The 26,187-nt window shown below is 35.8% G+C and overlaps 1 pseudogene; it reads left to right on the top strand.

The window, feature by feature from the left end:
- The first annotated feature begins 21,585 nt into the window (after positions 1–21,585).
- LOC150040230 (ribosome biogenesis protein NSA2 homolog pseudogene) lies at positions 21,586–22,338 on the top strand (annotated as a pseudogene).
- Positions 22,339–26,187: the final 3,849 nt, after the last annotated feature.

Here is a 26,187-nt window from a genome sequence, read left to right as displayed (position 1 = left end):
TTTACACATAGAAAACCAACACAAATGTAATACAGAGAAAGAAAAGGCACCTAAAACTCATAACATTTAATACCACAAAAACTGTCAAGACACATGCCCTAATGAAAGCTTGTAAAAATGGCAGGAACTAATAAATATTTTTCAATACTGACTCTCAATATCAATGGACTTAACTCTCCAATTAAATGACATACATTATCTAGTTGGATCAAAAAACAAGATCTATTATTTGTCTTCAAGAGACACATCTTACCCAAAAAACCAAACACCTTTTGAAAATGAGAGGTTGGAATAAACTATCAAGCTAACAGCTCCCATAAAGAGGCTGGAGTTGCCATCCTCATATCAGATAAAATAGACTTCAAACAAAACTTAGTGAGAAAAGACAAAGCAGTTACTACATACTGCTAAAGGGATCTTTCTTCCAGGAGGACATAACTATCCTAAATATCTACAGACCTAATCCTGGGGCTCCGAACTTCATCAGCCAAACTTTACTTTTACTGAAACCAAACATAGATCGAATACAGTGATTGTTGGTGACTTTAACACATCACTCTCACTTTTGGACAAATCAACAAGGCAAAAACTCTACAGAGAAAACTTAAAAGTGAACAACTACATATACCAACCTGATCTAACAGACATTTGCAGATTATTCCACCCAGCAACAATACGATAAATGTTTTTCTCAGCAGTACATGGAACATTTTCCAAAATAGACATTTTAGGCCATAAAAAAACCTGGACAGATTCAGAAATACTGAAATTATTCCCTGCACTCTCTCAGACCACAAGGGCATCAAATTGGAACTGAAAGCACATCTCTACCAATGAAAACCTTATAACTCATGGAGATTGAACAACACATTGTTGAATCACCAATAGGTCATTGAAGACATAAGAACAGAAATCAACACAAATTTAACACAAAGGAGCACACAAAATAACAGCTCTTTGGGATATGGGAAAGGCAGTACTCAGAGGAATATTTATAGTTCTGAGTGCCTACAATAACAAATGGGAAAAATCGCAAACCAAAAATTTAATGTGTCACATTAAGTTCCCGAAAAAGAGCAACAAACAACCCCTAATCCCACTAGAAGGAAGCAAATTATTAAATCAAAGCTGAAATAAATGAATTACAATCCAAAAATCCTACAGAAAGAACCAAAAAAACAAGGAGTTGGTTCTTTGAAAGAATTAACAAAATTGACAAACCCTTAGCAAATCTTACCAAAAAAAGAAGAGAGCATACCAAAATAAACACAATCGCAGACAAAAATGGTAATATCACGACAGAAAATACCAAGATCCACAGTATCATAATGGAATACTTCTCAAACCTTTATGCCAACAAATTTGAGAATCTAGAAGAAATGGATGAATTCCTAGCCAATATTAACATACCCACACTTAACCAAGAAGAACTAACCCAAATAAACAAGCCTATTTCAAGCACTGAAATAGAAAAGGCAATAAGAGACATTCCACCCAAGAAAAACCAAGGGTCAGATGGATTCACAGCTGAATTCTATAAGGTCTTCAAAGCAAAGCTCACACCAATAGTCCTCAAGCTCTTCAACGAAATTGAAAATGAAGGTTCTTTACCAAACTCTTTCTATGAAAACAGTATAACCCTCATCCCCAAACCAGACAGAGATTCATCAAAGAAAGAGAACTATAGACCTATTTCTTTGATGAACATTGATGCAATACTTCTCAACAAAATACTGGCCAACCGTCTACAACAACTCATCAAAAAAATTATGCACTATGATCAAACAGGTTGCATCACAGGGAGGCAAAGCTGGTTCAACATATGCAAATCAATTATAATTCAACACATCAACAGGAGCAAAGACAACAATCACATGATTGTGTCAATAGATGCAGAAAGGCATTTGACAAGATCCAACACTCCTTTATGTTAAAAGCTCTGGAGAAACTAGGAATCCATGGAACATTCCTCAATATAATAAAGGCTGTGTATGACAAACTCCAGCTAGTATTATACTTAATGAAGAAAAGCTAAAGCCATTCCCTCTATAATCAGGAACAAGACAAGGATGCCCACTCTCTCCACTCCTCTTTAACATAGTATTAGAATTCCTAGACAGTGCAATAAGGAAAGAAGCAAGCATAAAGGGGATCCAAGTAGGCAAAGAAGAAGTAAAACCTTCCTTCTTTGCAGATGACATGATCCTGTATTTATAGAATCCTATAGACTCTACTCCCAAGCTCCTTGAGATGATTCAAAACTTTGAAAGGGTAGCAGGGTATAAAATTAACTCTCAAAAATTAACTGCCTTTCTCTACGCCAACAGTGAGAGGACTGAGGCAACAGTGAGGAAAGCAACTCGTTTTGCAATAGCCTCAAAAAAATAAAGTATCTAGGAATTACCTTAACAAAGAATGTAAAGGCACTTTTTTGATGAAAACTTTAAAATATTGAAAAAGGAAATTAAAGCAGAACTGAGGAAATGGAAAAACTTCCATGCTCCTGGATTGGAAGAATCAAAATAGTGAAAATGACAATCTTGCCAAGGGCTATCTATAAATTCAATGCAATACTCATCAATATTCCAATGTCATTCTTTAAAGAAATAGAATAGGCAATCCAAAATTTCATATGGAATAATTAAAGACCCTGTATAGCAAAAACACTTCTTAGCAGAAAGAAGAGTGCAGGAGGAATTTCAATACCAAACTTTAGACTCTATTACAGAGCTATAATTATCCAAAAAGATTGGTATGGGCACAAGGATATGCCTGAAGACCAATGAAATAGAACTGAAGACCCAGATATTAAACCGCAGACCTATGGCCACCTAATCTTTGACAAGGGAGCCAAAATATAGAATGGAAGAAAGATAGCCTCTTCAACAAGTTGTACTGGCAGAACTGGTTAAGCACCTGCTGGAAAGTAAAGTTGGATCCTTCTTTGTCACCCTGCCTTAGAATTAACTCCAAATTGATCAAAGACCTGGAGGTAAAACGCGACACACTGAAAACTTTACAAGAAGGAATAGGAGATACACTAGCCCTCCTTGGCACAGGTCAAAACTTTCTTAATAAAGACCAAGAATCACAAGAAATCAGAGAAAGGCTGGATAAATGGGACTGCATTAAATGGCAGAGCTTTTGTATGGCAAAGGACATAGGTAGTAAACTAATCAGGAAGCCTACAGAAAGGGAGAAGATCTTCACCAACCATACAACGGACAAAGGCCTCATCTCTAAAATATATCAACAGTTCAAAAAATTGAATCAATCCAAAACTAATCTCCAAAGTAACAACCATCACATTAAAAGATGGGTCAAAGATTTAAAGAGAGTCTTCTCTGAAGAAGAAACAAAAATGCTCAACATCTCTGGTCATAAAAGAAATTCAAATCAAAACAATGCTAAGATTCCACCTCACTCCAGTTAGAATGTTCAGGAAAACTAATAACAACAGATGCTTGATGGATGTGGCCAGGAGGGATCACTACTGCACTGTTGGTGGGAGTGCAAACTCGTACAACCACTATGGAAAGCAGTATGGCAGTTCTTCAAAAGACTCAACATAGACCTCCCCTATGACCCAGCAATTCCACTTCTTGGCATTTACCCAATTATCCAGAAACGAGGGCATACTAAATCCACTAGCACAGTGATGTTCATTGCAGCACTATTTACCATAGCAAAGATATGGAAGCAACCTAGAGTCCCTCAGTTGATGAATGGATCAACAGGATGTGGTATTTGTACACAATGGAATTCTATGCTGCTGTCAGAAAGAATGACATTGCCCCATTTGTTAGGAAAAAATCATATTAAGTGAAGTAAGCCAGACTCAAAGGAACATAGGCTCAATGGTTTCCCTCATTTGTCATAATCAGTAGAAACTAGGGCTCTCTTAGCAGAGATTTGCAATACAGCAAAACCTTTATACAAAAGGCCATATAGTTTGACGCTAAATGAAAGGATCTCTAGGATATAGAAACATAAGCCATATAATGAATGTTGTTGTTCTTAAGGTACTCTGTTTTCTCTCATCTCTTTTGCTGTCCCTTGGTTATCTCATATTTTTACATTGTCTCACTTCGTTACTTGATATATCGGATATATTTGTATTTGGTTATTTGAAATTGGATAGGGAAGGGGGGAAAATAAGATGAGGGGTGGTGGTGGGGTGAGGGAAATGGGGACCTAGACATGTGAAAGTGTATCAATGTATGGGAATTAATTCACCATTTATCTGGCAAATATCATGTAACCCTTGTATTAAATACAATAAAAATATATGAAAAAAAAGAAATAGAAACAGGGGTGTGTACATGCTTTGCTATCGCTCTATCACAAAGCCTTACTGCTAGCCCAATCTACACATTCTGAAAATACTTTCATTTCTCTATTTCATATGTACAAGAATCCTTTTCAGGATACATATTAGAAGTATAGTACATCTGGTTTCTCCACAGCCTTCATAGATTATATGAGGTAACATGTCCCAAGTTATTCAAGGAAAGTAGGATTACTTTACAATACCCAAAATAAAATATATTGAGAAGTAAAACCAAAACGTATATGCATAATTTCTACATCAAATTTGCTTCTTATCTCAAAACAATACTTGATTTTAATATTTTCTTGATACTCATCATTAGATGAGGATTCATTCATACTTCGTATTCTCCTGGAATTTAACAGGTTTTCTAACTCAGTTGGTAAAAAATTTCAGCATAATATATCTTTTGACCATAAACCAGACCCATTCATAATACCAGTATATTTGCTGTAACTCACAAAATCAAATTAGAAAAAAATACATATGTCATTTCAGGTTGGTTGGAAATTGGTACTTTCTGAAGTTTAAAGAAGTAGTGGATTCTGGTTCATTTGTACATTGTACATGATGACTGCTTTTGGAAAACTCTAGGTACTACCTGGTGGAATGCTAGTGACAGAACTGGAAAAGCCATGATCAGGAGAGAAATATCAAGTAATATCAATGTGCCCAGCAGTTTTCATACCTATCATGGAGAGGGAAAAGGGCAAAGAAGGGAAGAGGCTATTAGAGGTTTCTGAGAGCTCACTGACACATTCAAGGAAGTAGAGGACCCTTCTTTCCCGCTAAGGCAGAAGACACAGAGACCTTACCTAGCAACCTTACATTCTCTGTCCTGCCGCCTCTTCTTGGGGTCACCGTGATTGTGACAGAGCTCACCATCCTCTCTTCCGGTGAGCCCAGACAGAAAGTTCAGCCTACTCTGGCATAATTCCTTGGACTGACTCATTTCCACTGCGAAGGGGGAAGACAAGATCCTTCTGCATTTGGCTCTCTTATCTTGAGAACAATTTGGTAGACTTGTCCAGAATTCAGTGGAGGAATGCTGTGAATGATTTTCACACTATATACAGTATATTTTGAACTGTGTAGGTAAGAAGTGAACAATTCAAATATTGACAATATTCTCCAAACATCAAGGAATATTTCCCAGGAGTTGCACTGTGTAAGTTATTTTCATAGTGTTAATTACATTTTCTATAATGTCAATCCATCAAATCAAACAATATAAGTGAAATGACAGAACTAAATAAAGTGATAAAAAGTAATTAGGATTACTTTAAGATGAATTATTTTAGTTGAATAAAATTATTTTAGTTGGGAATCTTGAGATGTACTTTGGGGTACTGGCACTGGGGTTTGCCCTAGTATATGTTTCTTGTATACACTCCAGCCAGGAGACCTCTCAGAAAATGTGTTCTTATCCCATAATAATGAGAAAATGATGAGGATTTCAATATCACCCCAGACTGAATTTTGTATTTTTGGTATTTGCTGCAGCATGAAGTCATTTCTGTAACAATATTCATAATTACAAAAATATATTTTGAAACACATCTATCAAAATCCATAATGCAGTGAGGAATGAGGATGACAACAAATGTCCTAGATTTGGAGAAGATATTCACTTGTCATACAATAGACAAAGGCCTTATAGCTAAATATAAGTACAGCTTAAGAAACTATCTCAATCAGAAAAAAAAAAACTCTGAAAGAAGCAATCGTCCCATTTAAAGTTGGGCTAAAAACTCAAAGAGAAACTTCTCTGAGGAGGAAATAAAAATATCCTATAAACACATGAAGAAATACTCAATATCACTTGCCAGAAATAAATGCAGATTAAAACAACTTTGAGATTTTGCCTCATCCTAGTTAGAATGGATACTATCAAGAAATCCAATAACAACCACTGCTGGCTTGGATTAGGTCAGAAGAAATGGCTATTGAAATTATGATGTGAATGAAAATTGATCAACCACTCTGGAGAGCAGTAAGAAGCTTCCACAGAAGACTAGACCTAGATCTCCCGTCTAACCAGTCAGTCCCACTCCTGGCCATTTTCCCAAATCTCCAGAAACTATTTCAGTCAACATCCTTTGTAAAATTTGCTGTGTTTTTTCCATCCTATTTTTTGGCCCCTTAAAAACATTAAATATCCACAGGTCTGTGGGTCATCTGATTTATTCCATTCATTCTAGTGCCTTCCCTTATTCCAGTTCTAACATGTACTGACAACTACGGTTATATCATAGAGTCTGTGATTTGGTATTGATATTCCTTCAGAGCTGTTCTTAATGCCCATGTTTGTTTTTCTAGGAGGTGTCTTTTAATACTCCACATGAAGATTTGGATTTCACATACTGAATGAGCTCTATATCCCTGTGATGAATCCTGTTTGATTATATTATATAATTTTTCTGATAAGTTCTTGTTTAAAAGATTCTGATAAGTTCTTGTTTAGAAGATTTGAATTAATATTTATCAAAGAAATGGGTCTATAGTTCTCTTTTTGGATGAGTTCCTATCTTGTTTGATGATGCGGTTCATGATGGCTTCATGTAATGAGTATGATAAATAGTATTCACTTTCAGTTTCATTGAAGTGATTGAGGATAGATTATGCTCTGAAGTGAATCCTGGGCTCTTCAGGGATGAGAGGTCTCTTACCGACATTTCTAATTCATTACTCTAAATAGGTGTCATCACATGGTCTAGATCTTCTTAGTTTAATTTGGTTATGTCAATATTGACTAGACCATACAGAACCTTTATTAAAATGAGGAACAATCCCTGGATTCCTAGTATTTCCAGAACTTTTAGCTTAAAGGGGTTTTGGATCTTGTTAAACTCTTTTTCTGCATCAATTGAGACAGCCATGTGCTCTTGTTATGAGTTATTGAAAATGGTTATCCAGTTTTTTGTTGAGAAGTTTTGCAACAAATCAAAATAAATCTGAGATTCCACCTCCCTCCAGTTAGAATGGCCATGATAAAGAAATCTATTAACAACAGATGCTGTGAGGGAAATGGAAAGGAGGGATCACTACTACACAGTTGATGAAAGTGTAAACTTGTTCAACCACTATGGAAAGCAGTATGGCAGTTCCTCAAAAGACTAAATACAGGGCTCCCCTATGACCCAGCAATTCCATTACTGGGCATTTACGCAATCAATCAGAAAAAAGGACATTCTAAACCCACTAGCACAATGATTTTCATTGCAGCACTGTTTGGCATAGCAAAGATATGGAAACAACTCAGATGCCCCTCAGTTGATGAGTGGATCAGAAAGATGTGGTATTTATACACAATGTAAAGAATAACATCACCCCATTTGTAAGGAAAGACTTAGAAAAAAATCATATAAATAAAAATAAGCCAAACTCAAAGGAACATAAGCTCAATGGTTGCCATCATTTAACATAATCAGTAGAAACCTCGGGTTCTCATTTGCAATAGAACAAAACATAGATTCAGAAGGCAATATAGTCTCAATCAGAGAGGTAAATAATCAGGCAGCCTACTCAAGGAGGCAGTGTGGAGCAGCACCACCTTCCAGGAGCTGCTGCAGAGACAAAACCTCCCTCTGGAACCTGATTGAACAGTGTTTCTCAGCAGCACACAATTGCAGCTACACACAGAGCTTGAAAGAGCCTGACTGAGCTGGAGCCATCCCCATGGTGCGTACCTGCTTGAAACATTTCTACTTCTGCTCCCAGAATGGCACTGGGAAGAAGGCCCTGACCCCTCCAGCCAACAGCAACACCATCTTGACTGCTTGCAAAGACACTGCCATACCAACAGATTCTGGCCATATCATCTTTCAAAAGGGCAAAGGTATTCCCCAAGTCATCTACTTCTGACAGATGTTCCTCCTCCTGGGGAGAGCCACACTTCTGTTAATCAAGCAAACTAATCAGAAAAAAACACAAAGCCAAATCACAAGAGAAAAATGCTTCTTAAAGTGTTTGGATACCGAATCTACTGGAGACACAAGTTTGCCATCCCCTTCCCCACAAAACAAACAAGTTCAATATACTCCGTGTTTTTTTCCTAAGCATAACTTTTCAAATTTTACTTCTTTTTTAATTTGCATTTTTATGTGTTCCTATTGTTTTGCAATTTTACAGCCATCCTCTAATTTCCCCTCTTTTTTTTCTTTAATGTCATGCATTTTCTTTTTCTCTTTCCTTCTGTTATTGTGGACATTCCTAGAAATATAATGACAGCACATTGTATAGACAAGATACAAATTATTGTGCACAATGGAATTCTATGCTGCTGTCAGAAAGAATGACATTGCCCCCTTTGTAAGGAAATGATAGGAATTATAAAAAAATCATATTAAGTGAAGTAAGCCAGACTCAAAGGAACATAGGCTCAATGGTTTCCCTCATTTGTCATAATCAGTACAAACCTTGGCTCTTCTAGCAGAGATTTACAATAGAGTAAAACCTAGATACATAAGGCCTAAAGGAAGACACTAACTTAAAGGACCTCAAGGATATAGAAACAAAAGCCATACAATATATGATTGTTGTTTGTACTGCATACTGTTATCTCTCATCTCTTATTTGTCTCTTGATTATATTATATTGTTACAGTATTTTACCTTGTTATCTGATATATTGGTTATATATATATATGTATATATATATGTTTTTTTATTTGAAAAAGGATAGGGAAGGGGGGGGAAACAAGATGAGCAGCGGGGGTGGGGAGTGGGAAATGGGAACCAAACCATGAGAAAGGTTATCAATGTTTGTGAACTAATGCATGTAACCCTTTTACTAATTACAATCAAAATTTTATGGAAAAAATTGTTTCATTTCTTGAGGAAACTTGGGTCTCCAGTGAATTCAGGATTCTCATTTTGAAGTCTCCTATTTCCTTGTGATTGTTTTCCTTTGTCTTAGTTGATTTTCCTGTCACTTTGTGTGTGAGAGTTTATGGGTCATGGGCTGTTCTCTGGGCCTGGGCATTGTCCATGAGGTCTTCTGTTCCAGGCTATCACCTTGAGCCACAGGCCTACTTCCTATTTTCTGATGGTTAACTGGAGATGAGAGTCTCAAGTTCTTTAATGCCTGGATTGGCCTTGAACTGAAATTCTCAGATCTCAGAATCCTAAGTAAAGACATAAGCCACTGGACTTGGCTTGTATCAGTTTTTTTGAGTGGACAGAAAACATTCTGACTTACAGATCTTTGTGACTACCCACTCAAGCTAATTTACTGGCTGGGAAATGAGCTTTATGTGTCCTGCAGGAGATTCTTGGCTGCTTTCAGTGTCTTGTATTTGAGCTGGAATCAATGGGGATCTTCAGAACTCCCTCAGTCCCATCATGGAGCCAATATTGTTTAGCTGCTACTGGCCTAAGTGTGAGGCTGTCTCTTACTTCGTTTGCTCCCTTCAGGGCAGGAGACCAATTGCCAAGCTAAGCTGATCCTAATCTGACCCTTTGCCTTTTTGAAAAATGGAGCTGCTGACACAAATTCTCAAACTCCAGTTATCTGCTAATTAGTCTGGTAGGGTCTTTGCCAGTAGCCAAGATGGCACTCTTCTTGGCTGGTTGGGGAGGGGCTACCTTTCCAATACTGTTCTGTGAGATCTGTGCTGCAGGTTAGTGACCACTGATGATGAACATTTTCTGACATGATTCTTTGCCATTTTTAAATCTCTTTCTTTGATATGTCTTGCTTTAGTTCCCTTGTTGATTTAGTGATTGGTTTGCCGTGTTTTGGGAATTAGTTTCTTAACATTCTTGTAAATATAGGATAGTAAGCCTTTGTCTGATGTATTGTAGTAAATATGTTTCCTCAGTTGGCTAGCTGTCTTTCTGTTTTAGTAGCTATCTCTTTACCCGTGCCAAAATTTTCTATTTTTAAATAATTCCATTTGTCAAGTCTCTCCAATCTGGTATGACCAAGAAACTTTAATCAGGAAATTTCTGCTTGTGCTTATGCATTCCAGTGTTTCTCTACTTTGTATTGAAGAAGTTTCAGTCTTTTGGGACTGATATTGAGATCTCTGATCTATTTTGAGTAAAGGTTGATGTATGGTGACAAACTGGGGGTATACTTTTAGTGTTCTACATCTGGTTGCTGACTTTCACATCACCAAAAATTCCACTGTATATCTCTAGCTTATTTGTTGAGCATAAGTTGAGAATTCCTTTCAGTATTTATGGTGTTTTCTTGTTCCATATGAATTTCTATGCCAGTGAAGCAGGTCCTTGGGATTTGGATGGTGATTGCATTAAAATTTTGTCCATGTGGCCATTCTCACAATACTGATTCTCTCTATCCTTGAGCATGAGACATCTCTCAATTTCCTAGTATCATCTTCGATTTTTTATGTAGGATTTTATATTTTTCATTAATTCCTTTTCATCCTTCATTAGGTTAATTCCTAAATATTTTATTCCTTGCAGGCTATTGCAACTGGAATCATTTTCTTGATTTCTCCTTCTCTTTGTGTATTGTTAATATACAGAATGGCTACTGACATTGGTAGGTTGTTTTTGTATGCTGCCATTTTGCCAAAGGTCTTTGGAATTGGAATATAATATTGGGTTATTCAGTTAACAGATGATGTCATCAACAAATAGGGATCCTTTAACCCTTTCCCAATGCGGGTCCCTTTAATGTCCTCTTCTCTTACAGATCTGGCTCAGGTTCCCAACACTATGTTGAAGAGAAATGTGGGCATCCTGGTCTCATTTCTGATTTTAAGGTGAAGTGTTCTAGATTTTGACCAGTTAGTGTGATACTATCACTGGATAGTGAGATAGGCTCTGGTCTGTCATATACAGTTTTAATTATTTTAAAGAGTATACATCTTATTCCTAATTTATCTAAAATTTCCAATTTTAATAGACTCTGCCTTTGTCAAATGCTTCCTCAGATTCCAGAGAAACTGTCACATGATTGTTAAACTTAGCTCTACTAATGTGATGTGTTACATTAATTAATTTGGGAAAGATAAATCAACCTTGCATTTGTGGGATGAAGCCTAATTAATCATAGTGTGTCATTTTTGTAATTTCTAACTGGATTCTGTTGGCTACGTGTTTTGTTGAGGAGCTTTGTGTCTATTCATCAGAGAGATTTTCCTTAATTCACTCTTTTGGTTCTGTCCTTTCCCCATTTGGGAATAAGAGTAATATAGGTTTCATAAAATGATTTTGGGATGGCTCACTCTGATTCTATTTCTCAGAAGAGCTTCAAGAGTATAGGTATTAATTCATCTATAAAAGTCTTATTGAATTCGGCAATACAGGCATCTGGGCTGGGCTTTACCAAATTGGCTGGCCTCTGAATACTTCCTCTGTACAATAGTGTGAAATTGGTTTACTTAACATCTCTTCTTGGTTCAATTGAGGCAGCTTATATTTATTTTCAAAGAATTAATTTCCTGTTTCATTGACTATAAGCCATGGAATTACTTAATCCAGATTGTCTGGATATTTTGTATTTAGGTTGTGATTGCTCCCGGGGCATTTTTAATCTTCTTTATTTGAGTCTCCTCTTCTTTTTAATTTTCTTTTATTAACTTGGAAAAGGGTCAGTCAATTTTATTGACTGTTCCAAACAACCAGCTTTTTAAAAATACTTAAGTGTAATAAATCATTTCAATCACATAAGTTTCATAATTTATTTTTGTTATTTTTGTCCTTATAGTTGTCTTTGAATTAATTTTTCCAGGCACTTCCAGTTGTTTTTATTGCATCATTAGATTACTTATTTAAATAATTCTGTCTTTTTAATAGGGGTTACTAGAATTAGGAATGCTTCTGCTGTTTTCTATTAGTTCCTTTGTGATGTATTTTCATTGTATTGTCGGAATTTTTCAATTCTTCTTTGGTTTGTTCTGCAAGCCAAGTGTTACTTAGCAGTGTTATTCAGCTCCATTTTTTTGAGTGGTTTTACACTGAGCTATATTAATCAGAACTAGTCTGATTCCACCATGGTCAGATAGAATGAAGATTATGTCAGTCCTCTTGTGTCTGCTTTGATTTTTTGTGTAGACTATTATATGACCTATTTTGGAGGCCGATAGGCATCAGAGAACAAAGTACAGTGCTTTCTATTGGGTGGCAAACTTTGCAGAAGTCTGTTAAGGTTAGTTGGGTAATGGTGTCATTTAACTTACAGGTTTCTCTGTAATATTTTGCTTAGTTGATCTGTCCTTTGGTATGAGTAGCATATTAAAATCTCCCACATCAATTGTGAGTGAGTCTAACTTGCCCTGTACCTCTATGAGAGTTTGCCTCATGTATTTATGTGCACCAATGTCTAAAGAGTATTTGTGGTATCATAGTTACTAATTGATTCCTTTTTTAAGTGGCCCTCATCATTTTTGTGTACTAATTTCTTTAATAAAACATGATGATAACTACTACACAATTTTCTTATCAGTTCCTTCTTTGGAAAGCTTACAAGTATCAGTCAACCAGAGTTCTTGCATAATTTCATCAATCTACAAGATTCTGAACAATTTCTAGGATTTGTTGAAGTAATCAGTTATTCCCAGATATGACGGCTTCTGCATATTAGTTTAAGAAAAATACAAGACCTTTCATTTTATACAAAATAGAATCCAAAATTTCTTTGGTGTGTGGAAACTTGAACTTTCTGAATAGGTTAGAATTATGCTGCAAATCTGAAAAGTTGACAGCATTGAAGGGAATATCAAAGATGATTTGTTGGATAATTTATAAGTATATTTCTAAAGTGTTCAAACTAGAGTGAACCTACTTTTATCTTTTATCATCATTTATATGCTGACTACAGTTTCATTTCCAACTTGTGGGTAAATTGTCACTTATATTTTTTCAATACTTAGCTGATTTGGAATACTTTTACCCAATGTTCTCCCTGTTCAAAGGTCTATCCTTTCAATCAATTTTTATGAGTTTTTTGCCATTCCTGGAGCTTTAACTCAGGGCCTGAGCACTGTCCTTGGACTTTCTCAAGGCTAGAAGTCTACCTCTTGAGCTACAGCACTACTTCTGCCTTTTTTTTCTGTACATGTGGTATGAAGAATCGAATGTGAATCATAGTGAAGCATAGTTAGGCAAGCACTCTATCACTAGGCCACAGTTCATTGTCCCCTTTCATTGTGTTTTAAGAATTTTGAATATGTCAAAAATTGATAAGTTTTTCATGTGATAAATCCACTTTTAATAAGCATTGGTATTTACTGGAGTTTAAGGAGGAAGATAAATCAGATTCCTTCTCACATTGAATAAATTGGCAAAACATGATTATATCTGTGTACAGTCCTATCTAGTCACCAACATTTCTTAGGTTCTGTGATTAGCAGTATCTGTGGAATACCTCAGAATGTCCAATAACTTGTTTTAGATACAAGAATAAAACCTATAATACTATAGTGAGAGCTTGGTATTAAGACCCTACGAAGGAAATGCTTGCCTTTCCTGTTACTGTAGGAGTATACACACAGAAAAATTACCATTCATCTGGAAGAGAATCAAGGTGGAAATAACTCAGTTAATCCTCATTCAAGTTTCATTTTCCTCAATCTATTAACTAAAAATATAATTATGTTGGAAAACGAAAGGAAACATGTTATTCATGGAATTGTACCAACAGCAGCATTCTCTGGAGCCTGCTTCGTGTTTGCATGACATCCTTGTGAGTTGAAGTATGGGAATTAACTTTTTTGAAACCTATGTTGAATCACTCCAATAACTGAGAAAGAATATGGTTTATCAACCTTCAAGAAAATATTTCTCCAGAACAAATAGCAAAGAATCTTAGCTGAAAATTTTGGGGTATACTTAATGCATCTCAATGTCTTTTACATTGTGCTTTGCAGGGCGCAGATAGTCTGCTGAACAATAAGTACTCTAGGTTCACATGATAACCAGTTGTTGAATGTACCAATGTTCATTGAACTTTGAACTTTTCTGATCCACCTGTCTTTAGAAACAAAAACGTCCATCATTTCTAAAGCACTCATAGTTTCAAAAATATTCAAAAATATAAGAAATATTGACTAGGAAACCATGTATACATTAGTGATTTCCTAATACCATTTGCTAAGAAGCCTAATTAATTATGATGATGGAAACAATGTCTTTTTTGCAATTTGTATCATATTGTAGGCAAAATACATTCAGCATATATTAGAAGACATTTTGAGCAACTGCATGTACACAGACTAGTCATATTTTTAGAAAGCCGTGAGACTCATCTCTCAATCCCTACCTGAAACCAGAAGTGATGCTGTGACTCTAGTGGTAGAGTGTTAGCCTTGAATTGAGGAGTTCAGGGGCACCACCCAGGCCCAGATTATAAACCCAGCAACTGACACTGTTTAATCCTTACAAACACAGAATTTAAAGCAAGTATTGTCATTGAGATTTAGCCACACTCTTTTCTGCAAGTAGGTGAACAGTTTTTTCTTCAAAATGTTTGGTCATATTTTGTCACAGAACCTTCAGATGGGCAACCTCTCCCTTATGGAAAATACTTGAGTTAAATATCATAACTATGCTGGTATTGCTAGAAGGAAAATGTTCTTAAGATCCCATTGTACATAATGATGTTATATGCACATTTTATCTGAGTGATGTCACTATAAAGTCCACCTATTCCACCTACTCTGCTCAGAGTGAGATAGAAGGCATTTGTTGTTTATTGTGAAAGTACTCCAAGGTTACTATGTCTTCTATTAGAACAGAGCATTCCTTGTGCCTGCACAGAACACCTGAAAATTTATCCTTACTATTATGGCTTAGAGATGTACAAAATATTGTGCCACTCTTAATAGAACTGGATCTCACATTTGAGGATAAACTTACAATTGACATTTTCTTTTATAGGTCAAATCCTTTTACTCTGTATAAATTGTTTTGGTTCACTATCGAGCTCCACATTGGCTCCTGAATTAGTGAATGCTGGTACTTTTTCTTGATCCTTATTAGACCAGGTGTTCAACCATATTAGATACACTTATTTCTATGCCTTTATATGAGATTTATTCATGTGTCTGTGTGTCATATGTCCTTTAAATGTATGTCTTTAAGTTTAAAATAAAGATATAAATGAAAATATCTGTATATTGTATATGTATATTGATGTACAATTTTCATCATTGAACTGGAATTTCTTTCTAGGAAAACATGAATTAGAGCGGTTTGGGGACAATTAGAAATAAAAAACATTCACCTGTGTATGTTTTTTTCTTTTTATTGTAATGTAAAAAGCATTACAATAATATTGGCCAGATGGTAGGCACATGACTTCTCACACATTGATACACCTCCTCATTTTTTTGCCCTCATTTCCTCCCAATTATCTTGCTTTCCCCCTTCTCTTTCCTATTTCAAATTGAGATACACACACACACACACACACACACACACACACACACATATGTTATGTGCCAGGTAACACAGTCAGATACTGTAACAATATGAGATTAACCATAGGGCAACAAAACAGAAGACAAATAACATAGTGCATTAAGAACAACATTGTCATTCTTACTTCATTTTCTTTTTCATTTTCTTTTTTTCTTCTTTTTTTATTTTTAGGGAGGGTGATCATGGGGCTTGAATTCTGGCCTGGGTGTTGTCCCTAAACTCTTCAGCTCAAGGTTACCACTCTACCCTTGAGCCACTCCCACTTCTAATTTTTTAGAGGTTAACTGGAAATAAGAGTCTTTTGGCTTTGTATTGCCTGGGCTGGCTTTGAACCACAATCCTCAGTATCAGCCTCCTGAGTAGCTAGGTATACAAGCGAATTCCTTTTTTTCATAACTGATATTTTATTGGTTATGTCAAGGATCAGAACACAAACATTTCAACTTGAACAAACTTCTTAGCATGTATATCAAACTTTGAAAACTTTGAACTGCTTTGAAAAGTATCCCAGTAATATTCCAGCTTTAGACCTGGACACAAAATTTCCTTAAGATGAAACAACCCATATTCCAAATGTTGGTCCAGTTATATAACTTCCATGTCACAGAGTCAGTGTATGCAGGGCACACCCATATTTCAACATCATTTACAGCACAGCAATAATTAGGAAAATAGAACTTCTACCAGTGGAGGTGTGACAGAGCACACAGTTTCTCACAGAAAGATCAAGGAGTAGTTTATTTTAGGAAAACATTTGTACAAGCAAACAACATGGGAGTAGAATTTCAAATATTCAAGATATAAAATGCTCAACTGTGACTCCAAAATTTCCCTTTACTACAATTTGTATTACATAATAGTAAATGCATAATTATGGAATGTTAAGTCAGTAGCCCACTGTTCTGATTGTATCAAAAAATTAACAAGCAGAAAATAATTTTACTTCTTAAAAATACCATTCACACTTAAAAAAGGAGATGAGTTGGGATTTCTTCCTTTAAAAAATGATCCTAGAGCTACTGAAAAACACAAAAACTCGCATTTTCAAAATAGTGGATTAAAGGAAGTTTTGTTATCTCTTCAGCTCTCTCTTTGCTATCTCATATTGTTACAGTATTTCAACTTGTTATCTAATATATTGCATATATGTATATTTGGTTATTTGGAATCAGATAGGGAAGGGGGAAAAACAATATGAGGGGTAGGGCTGGAGAGAGAGATATCGGGTCCAGGACATGAGAAAGCATATGCATGTATGTGAAGTAATACACCTTCTACCTGGTGAATATAATGTAACCCGTCTATTAATTAAAATAAAAATATATGAAAAATAGTTGATTAAAATATTCCTTTGGATTGTACAAGACTGGAGTAAGGGACGGTCAGTAAGACATATATGTTTAGTCAGACTTGGCTTACTTTTCCTCTGCTTCCTCAGAAATTGCACTCTCCTTGGTCTACATTTCCCCATTTTCTGCAGGCAACTCTTTTGTCTCCTGTATGCTGCCCTCTGGTTTCTGCCTTTTTTTCTTTTGTTTGCACTTTTTTCTTGGAACATTAGTCCTTTCCCATGGGCTTTTGGGTTTGGGTTCTGCCGGAGCCAGCCAGCAGCAAAGCAGGGTGTGCAAATTGGGATTCCTGAAATAGGGGGCAGGGTCTAGAAAAAAATAGAAGAGAGATAAACAGAAGGGGTCTGGGAGGTCTGCAGCCCAGGTAAAGACTGCAGCCCAGTTTATTTCAAGTTCTGACCTTAAATACACTTCTTTACACTTGGGAACTGCCAGGGGTCAATTTGTACAAACAGTATCAAGTCACAAATAAGTTAAATGACAAGCGATCAAGTCCCAAATAGGATAAATGAGAAGCTATTAAGTCCCAAAGAGGTTAAATAAGAAGCTATCAAGTCCCAAACAGGTGAAATGAGAAGCTATTGACACAGCCCCAAATCAAAAGAGCTACTTCCTTGTGTAAACAATTGTGGGGTGCAAGGTCACTGACCCCACAGTCACTGTCACTGACCCCACAGTCAGTCCCCAACAGTCCACTTTGGCTGGAACAGGCTTCGCCAATAGCCTGACCTACCGCCTCTTGGGCTTGTCCTTCACTGCCTCTTCAGCTGAGCTGACCTGCTTTTTGGGCATCTTGGCAGTGTGGGGGCACATGGCTTCCCTGCAGCCTTAAGCACAAGAGAACCTTTCCAGACTGACACCTCTAGGCCAATGTACCTCTCGCCTTTTATTTATTTATTTATTTATTTACTGGACTATAAATCAGAGCTTGGACAGAGCCTCTGAGTGCTCTCATGACTAGTACACTTCTACTTGAGTCACAGTATTGCTTCTATGTCTTTCCATATCTGCTACATCAAGCAAACACTGTTATCAGTAGGACATACTAAAAGGAAAAAAATTTCCCTACTTCATTTATAAACAAATCACATGTAATATATGAAGGTTTATTCTGCATATCAAATATTTCATTCTGGCACTATGTCTTGGGAATTTGATTCAGAACATTCAAAGGAAATTATAGGGAAAAGATCATAAGATATAGCATGTGATGATTAGTTATCCCTGTCTGTAAAATCTCAAATGAGGGAATATAATCTGTTCTGATGCTTGAGGAATGTGGGTCCATGTTAGAGAAGAAACTGAAGCTTTATTTGGCCTCCACATGGTGGATGACGAATACCCTCTAAAATTCAAATACCAAAGAAAATAGAGTACAGGATATATATTTCAGCCGACCTTAAGTACATATCTAGCAAATGTTTCAATGTGATCATATTAAGTAACAATGTTACACTTCTTAAACTTCAAATTTAATTGAGTTGCCAATGTATGAGGACCAAAAATTCCTAGTAGAATGAGAATTTTGAGTAACCACATGTATGTAATTCAAGTTAGTTCTAAGAACCAAATATTCTGTGATTCTGAAGCACAGTTCCCTTTTCAATTTTACTAACTGCATGAATCTCATCAGAGAATTCACTTCAGGGAATATATCATGGACAGTGAACTCAAAGTATTTTCCTGCATTCTTTCCATTTTGTGACTTTTAATTTATGTGAATTTGGACCCAGTGAGAGGCCTTATTTTGAGCATATTTCTACTAATTAAGCCCACTTTTGTAGAAGAAGGGTTGAAAAGCGCTTTATTTATTTTTGAGTTCTTAATTGTAAGAGTGCTATGCATATACTAGCCAAATGAAGTTCATTGCATCATTATTTACCATAGCTCAGGTACGGAAGGAACCCAGTTGCCTCTTAGTACATGAACTGATCAAGAAGATACACAATGGAAACCTATGGAAATGGAATGACTTGGACAAAAATTAAGTGAATGAAGCCATAAGCAAAGGAACATACGCTGTATGCTTTACTTCATTTGAAATAATTAGTATATATCTAGGACTATCTTACCAAAAGATTACAGTAGCTCAAAACCTATGTACAAAATTCATATAGGCTGAAATTGAACTCAAGAATATTGAAATGAGATGTTTATCTTTGCGGTCATTTTTCTCAATTTACTTGTGCCGTTTTTTCTTTTCTCTTTTTCCTCCACATGATTAATCTCAGGTGGTTAATATATCAAACTTTGGTACCTGCTGTAGTGTTTATAAATTTCTTTGTTTATTTGAATTAGGGAAGGGAAAAATGTAATCAAGATGCTTAGAAGGTGTTATGTGAAGGATCTGGGGAGAAAACAATGAGAAGGGTATGCATGTTGAAGAAGTAATACACCCACTACCTGATGAATGTAATTGTAACCTCTATGTACATTATCCTGACAATAAAAAAGATACTTTATCCCCATCCCCCCAAAAGAATGAAATATGCAAAGGAAAAACGCAACACAGAATATAATGAGTAGCAAGCATTCAGAATCAAGAGACTAGATGTCAGTATCATTTTCCCTGTCAAATACTCTACATCGATTTCATTGATGTTGACTGTTTACCAATTTAAAATGATACTAAGTCCACTCCATCAGAACTAGCTATTTCATGATAACCAATATAACTTTTAAAATAGACTGTATTTCTTACCATGTCAAGTGCTGGTTACAAATGGAACTCATATAACAGCTGTTGTAAGACAATAGAAGAAAGCGAATCACTGATGCCTAAGCAAGAGTAATGGGAGCTATAGGTTGGGTCAGGTTGGCAGCTGATGGAAAAGAGAAATTCCTTCCAAAGAAGAAATCTCCTGAATTGTAGTAGTGTTATGGATTTCACTAAAGAAGATTGCATCATATTAGTCTGACTTTATCTTACAATTAGATTCAAGAAGGATTCATTTTAATGACCAAAGCAAAGAATGCCCTGAAATCATGATACTCTGAAGAAGAAATGAGCTTTATTTGTAATCTCACAGTAATCTCATGAAATTTCTATGTTTTCCTAGAGATGGTACTTTGAAAATTGAAGAGAAGAAAAGATGACTAAGCATTGAATCACTGACCAGATGTTTGCCAATGAAAGCATGAATACAAGCAGAACAGACACAAATAAGTCATGATCATTCTTTCACATAAGATGATTTCTAGTGAAGGAAAGTTTACTTCTTTTCTCATGTGGCCCTGCTTTTCCTCTTGAGACAACCAACATCTCCTTACGCACACATATGTGTCTAATTTCTTGGACTTAGTGATTTGGCCAGATTATCAAATTCCTATACATCCTTAATCCTCATTCCAATACAATTTTGTTAGAAATACTTCAAAATATATTCTTTGCAACTATAAATATTGTTTCTGAAATGTTTCAATGCATCAGTTAATACAAAGAACACAAAATTTAGCCAGCAGAGATGTTGAAATCCTCATGATTTTTCTGCTTATTGGAGTGCCAATTATACATTCTTCCCACAGCTTTCTGGATTAGTTTGCATAAAGGAAACACATAAATGTAGAAATTAAAAGTGGAAATTCAAACTTAGACCCAATACCTATAGATGCATTGCACAATTCCCATTTCTTTCATTTAACTAAATTAATTTGAAAGAAGTTTCTCATCTTATTGGATGTTATCATTTTACTGATTTTATTTTATTTGACTTAGAAAATATAATTAACACTACAAAAATAACATACAGGGCAACTATTGCTACACATTTCTAAGTAATTGTTTCATGTTTGGAGAATATTTTGAATAATCAATTTTCATCGTTCACATCATTTTCCACAATTGAAATGATACCTCACCATACACTTTTCCATTATCAGTAACACAATGGTTATTAATTCTTAAAATGAGCTATGAAAATATATATATGTCAATACATGTGAAATTGTCTGAATTTAATCATTGTGTGATCTTCCCTTTCTCAAGATCTACAGTTTTTTTTTTGCCTGTCCTGGGCTTGAGCTCAGGGTCTAAGCACTGTCCTTGGACTTTCTCAAGGCTAGAGCTCTACCACTTGAGCTGCAGCACCACTTCGGCTTTTTTCCATGTATGTGGTACCGAGAAATCGAACCCGGGTCTTCGTGCATGCTAGGCAAGCACTTTAACCACTAGGCCAACCCGGCCCAAGATCTACAGTTTTTACTAGTATACAATGGATTCACACACAACTTTCCTCAAATATCTAATTTCCATGTTTTCCTATATATCCTGCTTTTAAAAAGAGAAGAAAATATGGCTAAGCATTGAATCACTAATCTTGTGTGTGTAAAGAAAGCAGAGAGAGGTATGGGCCGAAGCAATTAGAAATAATGGATGGATGTAGTTAGAAGTGATGGATGCACATAGAAGGTCGCTCATTCCGGTCTTGGATTGAGCAGGGGCTGCTTATGGGTATCCGAGACCCTGACTTGACAGAGTCTTTTCTCTCCCGAGGTGGCATCTGCAGCTTTCTCCATGCCACAAAATGAATATGAATTACACTGTAAACACTATGGATATCGTTTGGATTACAATGAGAAAAAGAGAAACAGAGGATCATGAACCATCAAAGAAGGCCAAAAAAAAACCCCAAAAAACAAAGACTAAGCTCTACCACACTGCAAATAAAAAAAACCATCAAGATGCAGGAAAAGAGAACCAAACAAAAAGGTGATGAGAAGACTCCTCACGGAGCAGAACCTGCCTATCTGTTGGAAAGAGCAGGACAATCACGAGGAAAAGTGCCATAGGACATTATTTAACAAAAACGTATAGAGAAGGGGAAAGAGAAGGAGGGAAGTCCCTCTGCCCAAAGTTGGTGCCCAGGGAGAAACAGAAGTATTAAAAGTTATTAGTACTGGGAAGAGAAAAAAGAAGACAGGGAAGAAGATGTTTACTGAAGTTTGCTTTGTTGGAGATAGCTTTACAAGAAACCCTCTTAAATATGAGAGGTTCATCAGACCAATGGGCTTACGTTTCAAGAAAGCCCAAGTAGCACATCCTGAACTGAAAGCCACCTTTTGCCTGCCGACACTTGGTGTAAAAAAGAACCCCTCATCTCCACTTTTTACAGCTTTGGGTGTCATTCCCAAAATGGACAGTCACTGAAGTGATTGTGAGTGAGCTGGTCTTAGCGACATAAGTAGGCAAGGTGATTTGGAGTAAATATGTCCAGGTTACCAACAATCCTGAAATGATGCATGTATAAGGGCAGGCTTATTTGTTTGACACACATTTTGTACAAGTAACTCCTTACAATTTTAAAAGACTACCCACCAATCAGGAAAACTACCATCACTGTGTTGTTTCTGAGTACTATCAAAGAGCCTTACTTATCTGAAATCAAGAAAATTGGTCAATAATTTGCAAAAAATAAATAAATAAATAAAATGGCCTATTTTTATGAACTGATATTTATTTGGAGGACTGCAAAGAGCTTATATGTTAATAAAGTTGATTGAAAAAGCAAAAAAAAGAAACAATGGACGCAGTGGAGTTGCACATTATGTGAAAACCTTTCACAGCGTTCCTCCACTGAATTCTGGTACGTGTCTACTAAATTGTTCCCAAGAATGGAGAGTCAAATGAAGAAGGACCTTGTCTTCCCTCTTCTCAGTAGAAATGAGTCTTTCCACGGAGTTACACAGTTCCGAGCTGGGAACACTAGAAGCGAGGATGATGAGCTGCGTCACAATTACAGTGGCCCCAAGCAGAGGCGGCAGGACAGAGAAGGACAGGTTGCTACGGTAAAGTCTACTTCTGTGTCTTCTGCCTTAGCGGTGAAGATGAGGCCTCAACTTCCTTGGTGAGTTCAGTGGGCTCTCAGAAACCTCTAACAGGCTCTTTCCTTCTTTGCCTCTTCCTTCTCCACGCTGTGTATAACTTCTTGGCACATGGATATTCCTTGGTATTTCTCTCCTGAGCTTGGCTTTTCCACTTCCATCCCTAAAGTCCCACCAGGTAGTACCCATAATTTTCTGGGAGTAGTCACTCGTGTACAATGGACAAATGAACCAGAATCTATTACTTCTTCAAACTTCAAAAAGTACCAATTTCCATCCATTTTAATTCTCTCTCACCTGATTATTGGGTCAAAGCAAACCATCCTACTATATTCTGGTTCTGGTTCATAAGCAAAAGACACATTATGCTGAAATTTTCTGCTAACTGAGTTAGAATAACGGTGAAATCAACATGAATATAAAGTGATCCTGAATCTCTTTTAATGATGACAATTGAAGGAACTTGTCAAGTAAAGCCATGTTTTGAGATAAACATCAAATTTGTTGTAGAAAATCATGTGGGACATGTTTCAATTTTAGTTCTATATATTTAATATTCTAAGGTAATCCCTTTTTCCATGAATAACACAGGTAAGGTCATCTTATTATACCTGTGAAGGCTGTGCAGAACTTAGATATACTATATTTCTATTATTACCTCCTGAAAAGGACTCTAGCATATATTAAATAGTGAAATAAAAGTATTTTAGGGCCAGGTGTGTGGCCTTATCATAGTGTGATAGCAATGCATGCACAGAGCCCAGCTTCAATTGATTGAATTCATATACCTAGAGAAACTCAGAAGTGCTTTGGTTCAAACTTCAGAACTCTTGTCCTTGAAAAGTTCTGAATTGTAATGTCCAGGAGCTCAAATCCATACCTTACGTGGCCAAAAACATGAGTATATATGAAACCTATCACTTGAGAAAGTTATTCAGTCCTATCTGGTTTTCTGATTACTGAAATTAAAATGGACCTAACATTGAAGTAGTTAGTCATAATTCTACTAAGATAATTTTCCCCATAGAACTTATGGAAACTAATATGCCTGAAAAAAATTCAAGAAGGTTCATGTTTCCAACTGTACTTAAACAAACCACTTTAGTATGTATATTTATTTTTTTCTTTTGCTTTTGCTGAAATGTATAATGTATATTGTCAAGAGCTCGCAAAAGAAAGTATGTTTCATAGAAATAGCCTCTCAAATTTAAAATTTCTGTAATGAATTTTAATTTAGAATGTGTTCATGGAAAGTGAATAAGCAAGTAAATTGTGGAACTTGATGACATAAATTTCAATATTGAATTGTGAATTACCTAATAGGAGATGAATGTACCACAGAAATGAATTGGTCTACTATTTTTTATCCTGTTGAAATTGTCTAGTGGTATTCTTGGTCCTTGTTTGATGCTTGGATTTTCAAGTAAGGCAGAAGTTTAACATGCAATAGTAGTTAAATGTTTGTTTTTGCCAAAATATATTTACTATTTCATTAGAACCTTTTATGTTTTAGAAGATTCTGTGTATCCTGCAAGGTTTTTGCAGTGCCCACATGATAAAACTCAAAAGATCAGCTCATCCAGCTTTCCATATCATCTGGTGAAATGCAAAAAGGTAATATGTTGCCTGAAAATGGTGGTGTATCACAATTTCTTAATTGTATGAAGCAACTTGTATATTGTTTTTAAGTATTAGAATACATGAGTAAACTAGTGGGGAGTATGTCCAGGTAGAAAGGGCAATTGAGAGATTTTTAAGTTATTCTCAGCTTTGTATATTGGATTCTTAGACGATTACAGTGCATAAATAGATATCAGCATTACAGAGCCCAAATAAGATTTGTTTTGGACAGTGATTTCTATCAGAGGACCCATAATTCCAAGTATTATGTTTTTTTTCTCTATTTGGCTAGACTTTAAAAGAAAGACAAAATTAATCTTATATTTAAAGTAATAAGGACATCTACTAGATTTTTTTATGACTGGTTATTGTAACAGAAATGTTTCCATTTCAGAAAATGGATACATAATGAGGAAAAGGGGGAGATCACATAGATCTCCTTTCTACACTTGAGAGTGATTTATAGTAGGTACTTTTGTTTCATCAAAAATTACATAATACTTGAAAGTTTCCAGAATCTGGGGACTTAACTTCTCTTTCTCATCTTCTAACATTCCTGTAGTCAACTCCAGAATTTCTGGGACAGACATAATCTCCTTTGCATTTTTAAGGAAGACATAAATATGGGAAGTCATATCCATGGGAGCCTTTTCACATACTCTATTTTCTCTAGGTTCAGTAGACTTCCATCTACAATACATTAATAATTGGGATTTGAGTACAAATTATTCCCCAAATGTAAAATAAATGCTGATGATAATTTTGTGTATTTGAAACTCTGTTTCACAGAAACACCCTGATATTGCAGCCAAACTGAATACTTGTCCTTCAATGCTCACTATGTATCTCCTTGGGATCAACTCAGAAACAATATCACAACTTGTATGACCTAAGTAAGCCTGCCAACATACAATTCAGATCAGTGTGGGACATTGAGGCTTATAATCTACTCTTGGTATATGTTGTTTCTATTGGGAAACATCACATGGACAGAAAGACTTGGAGAGTCATCTGAAAATATGTAGCAGTTTCCTTTGAAGAAAAAAGGATACAGCTAAATAGTTGGATATAAATTTCTTTTTTGAATTACCACAGTCCTAGTCTAACTAGGAATAAAATACTGTATTTTTATCTAGAGACATAACATGAAAAATGTTTTAATAAGTACTTCTCCTGTTCAGTAATGGGGAAGTAACTTTATTCATCATTAAATATGAAATTTATAATGAACTAAAAATACATGTTAAAAATCCCATTTTTTCTCTCCACTCCAGACAGCCTGTTCTTTTTTATGTTCATTTTTAAAGTTTCTTTTGCTGTCAATGCCTTAAGGTGGTATATGTTATGAGTGTGTTTTTCTCTTAAATACATGAAGTTAATCTCTTCTTGAACCTCAAATATATATATATATATATATATATATATATATATATATATATTTCTTTTCGGTAGAATGCTTGGAACATCCTAAGTCCAAGTTTCATTCCTCCATGAAAAAAGTAAAGAATGTGATTTCATCAGTCACATTTTAAGAAAGACCCCCAAGGGGAACATACATTCCATGGTTACCCTCATCTCTAATAATTAGTATACATCTACAACCCTTCTAGTAGAGGATTACAATAGCTCAAAACCTACATATATAAGGTCATATAGGATGAGACTAAATGAAAGG

Source organism: Megascapheus bottae, chromosome Y (assembly GCF_031878675.1).
Source record: "Megascapheus bottae isolate mThoBot1 chromosome Y, mThoBot2.hap1, whole genome shotgun sequence".
Lineage (NCBI taxonomy): Eukaryota > Metazoa > Chordata > Mammalia > Rodentia > Geomyidae > Megascapheus > Megascapheus bottae.
This window is presented reverse-complemented; position numbering and strand designations above follow the sequence as displayed.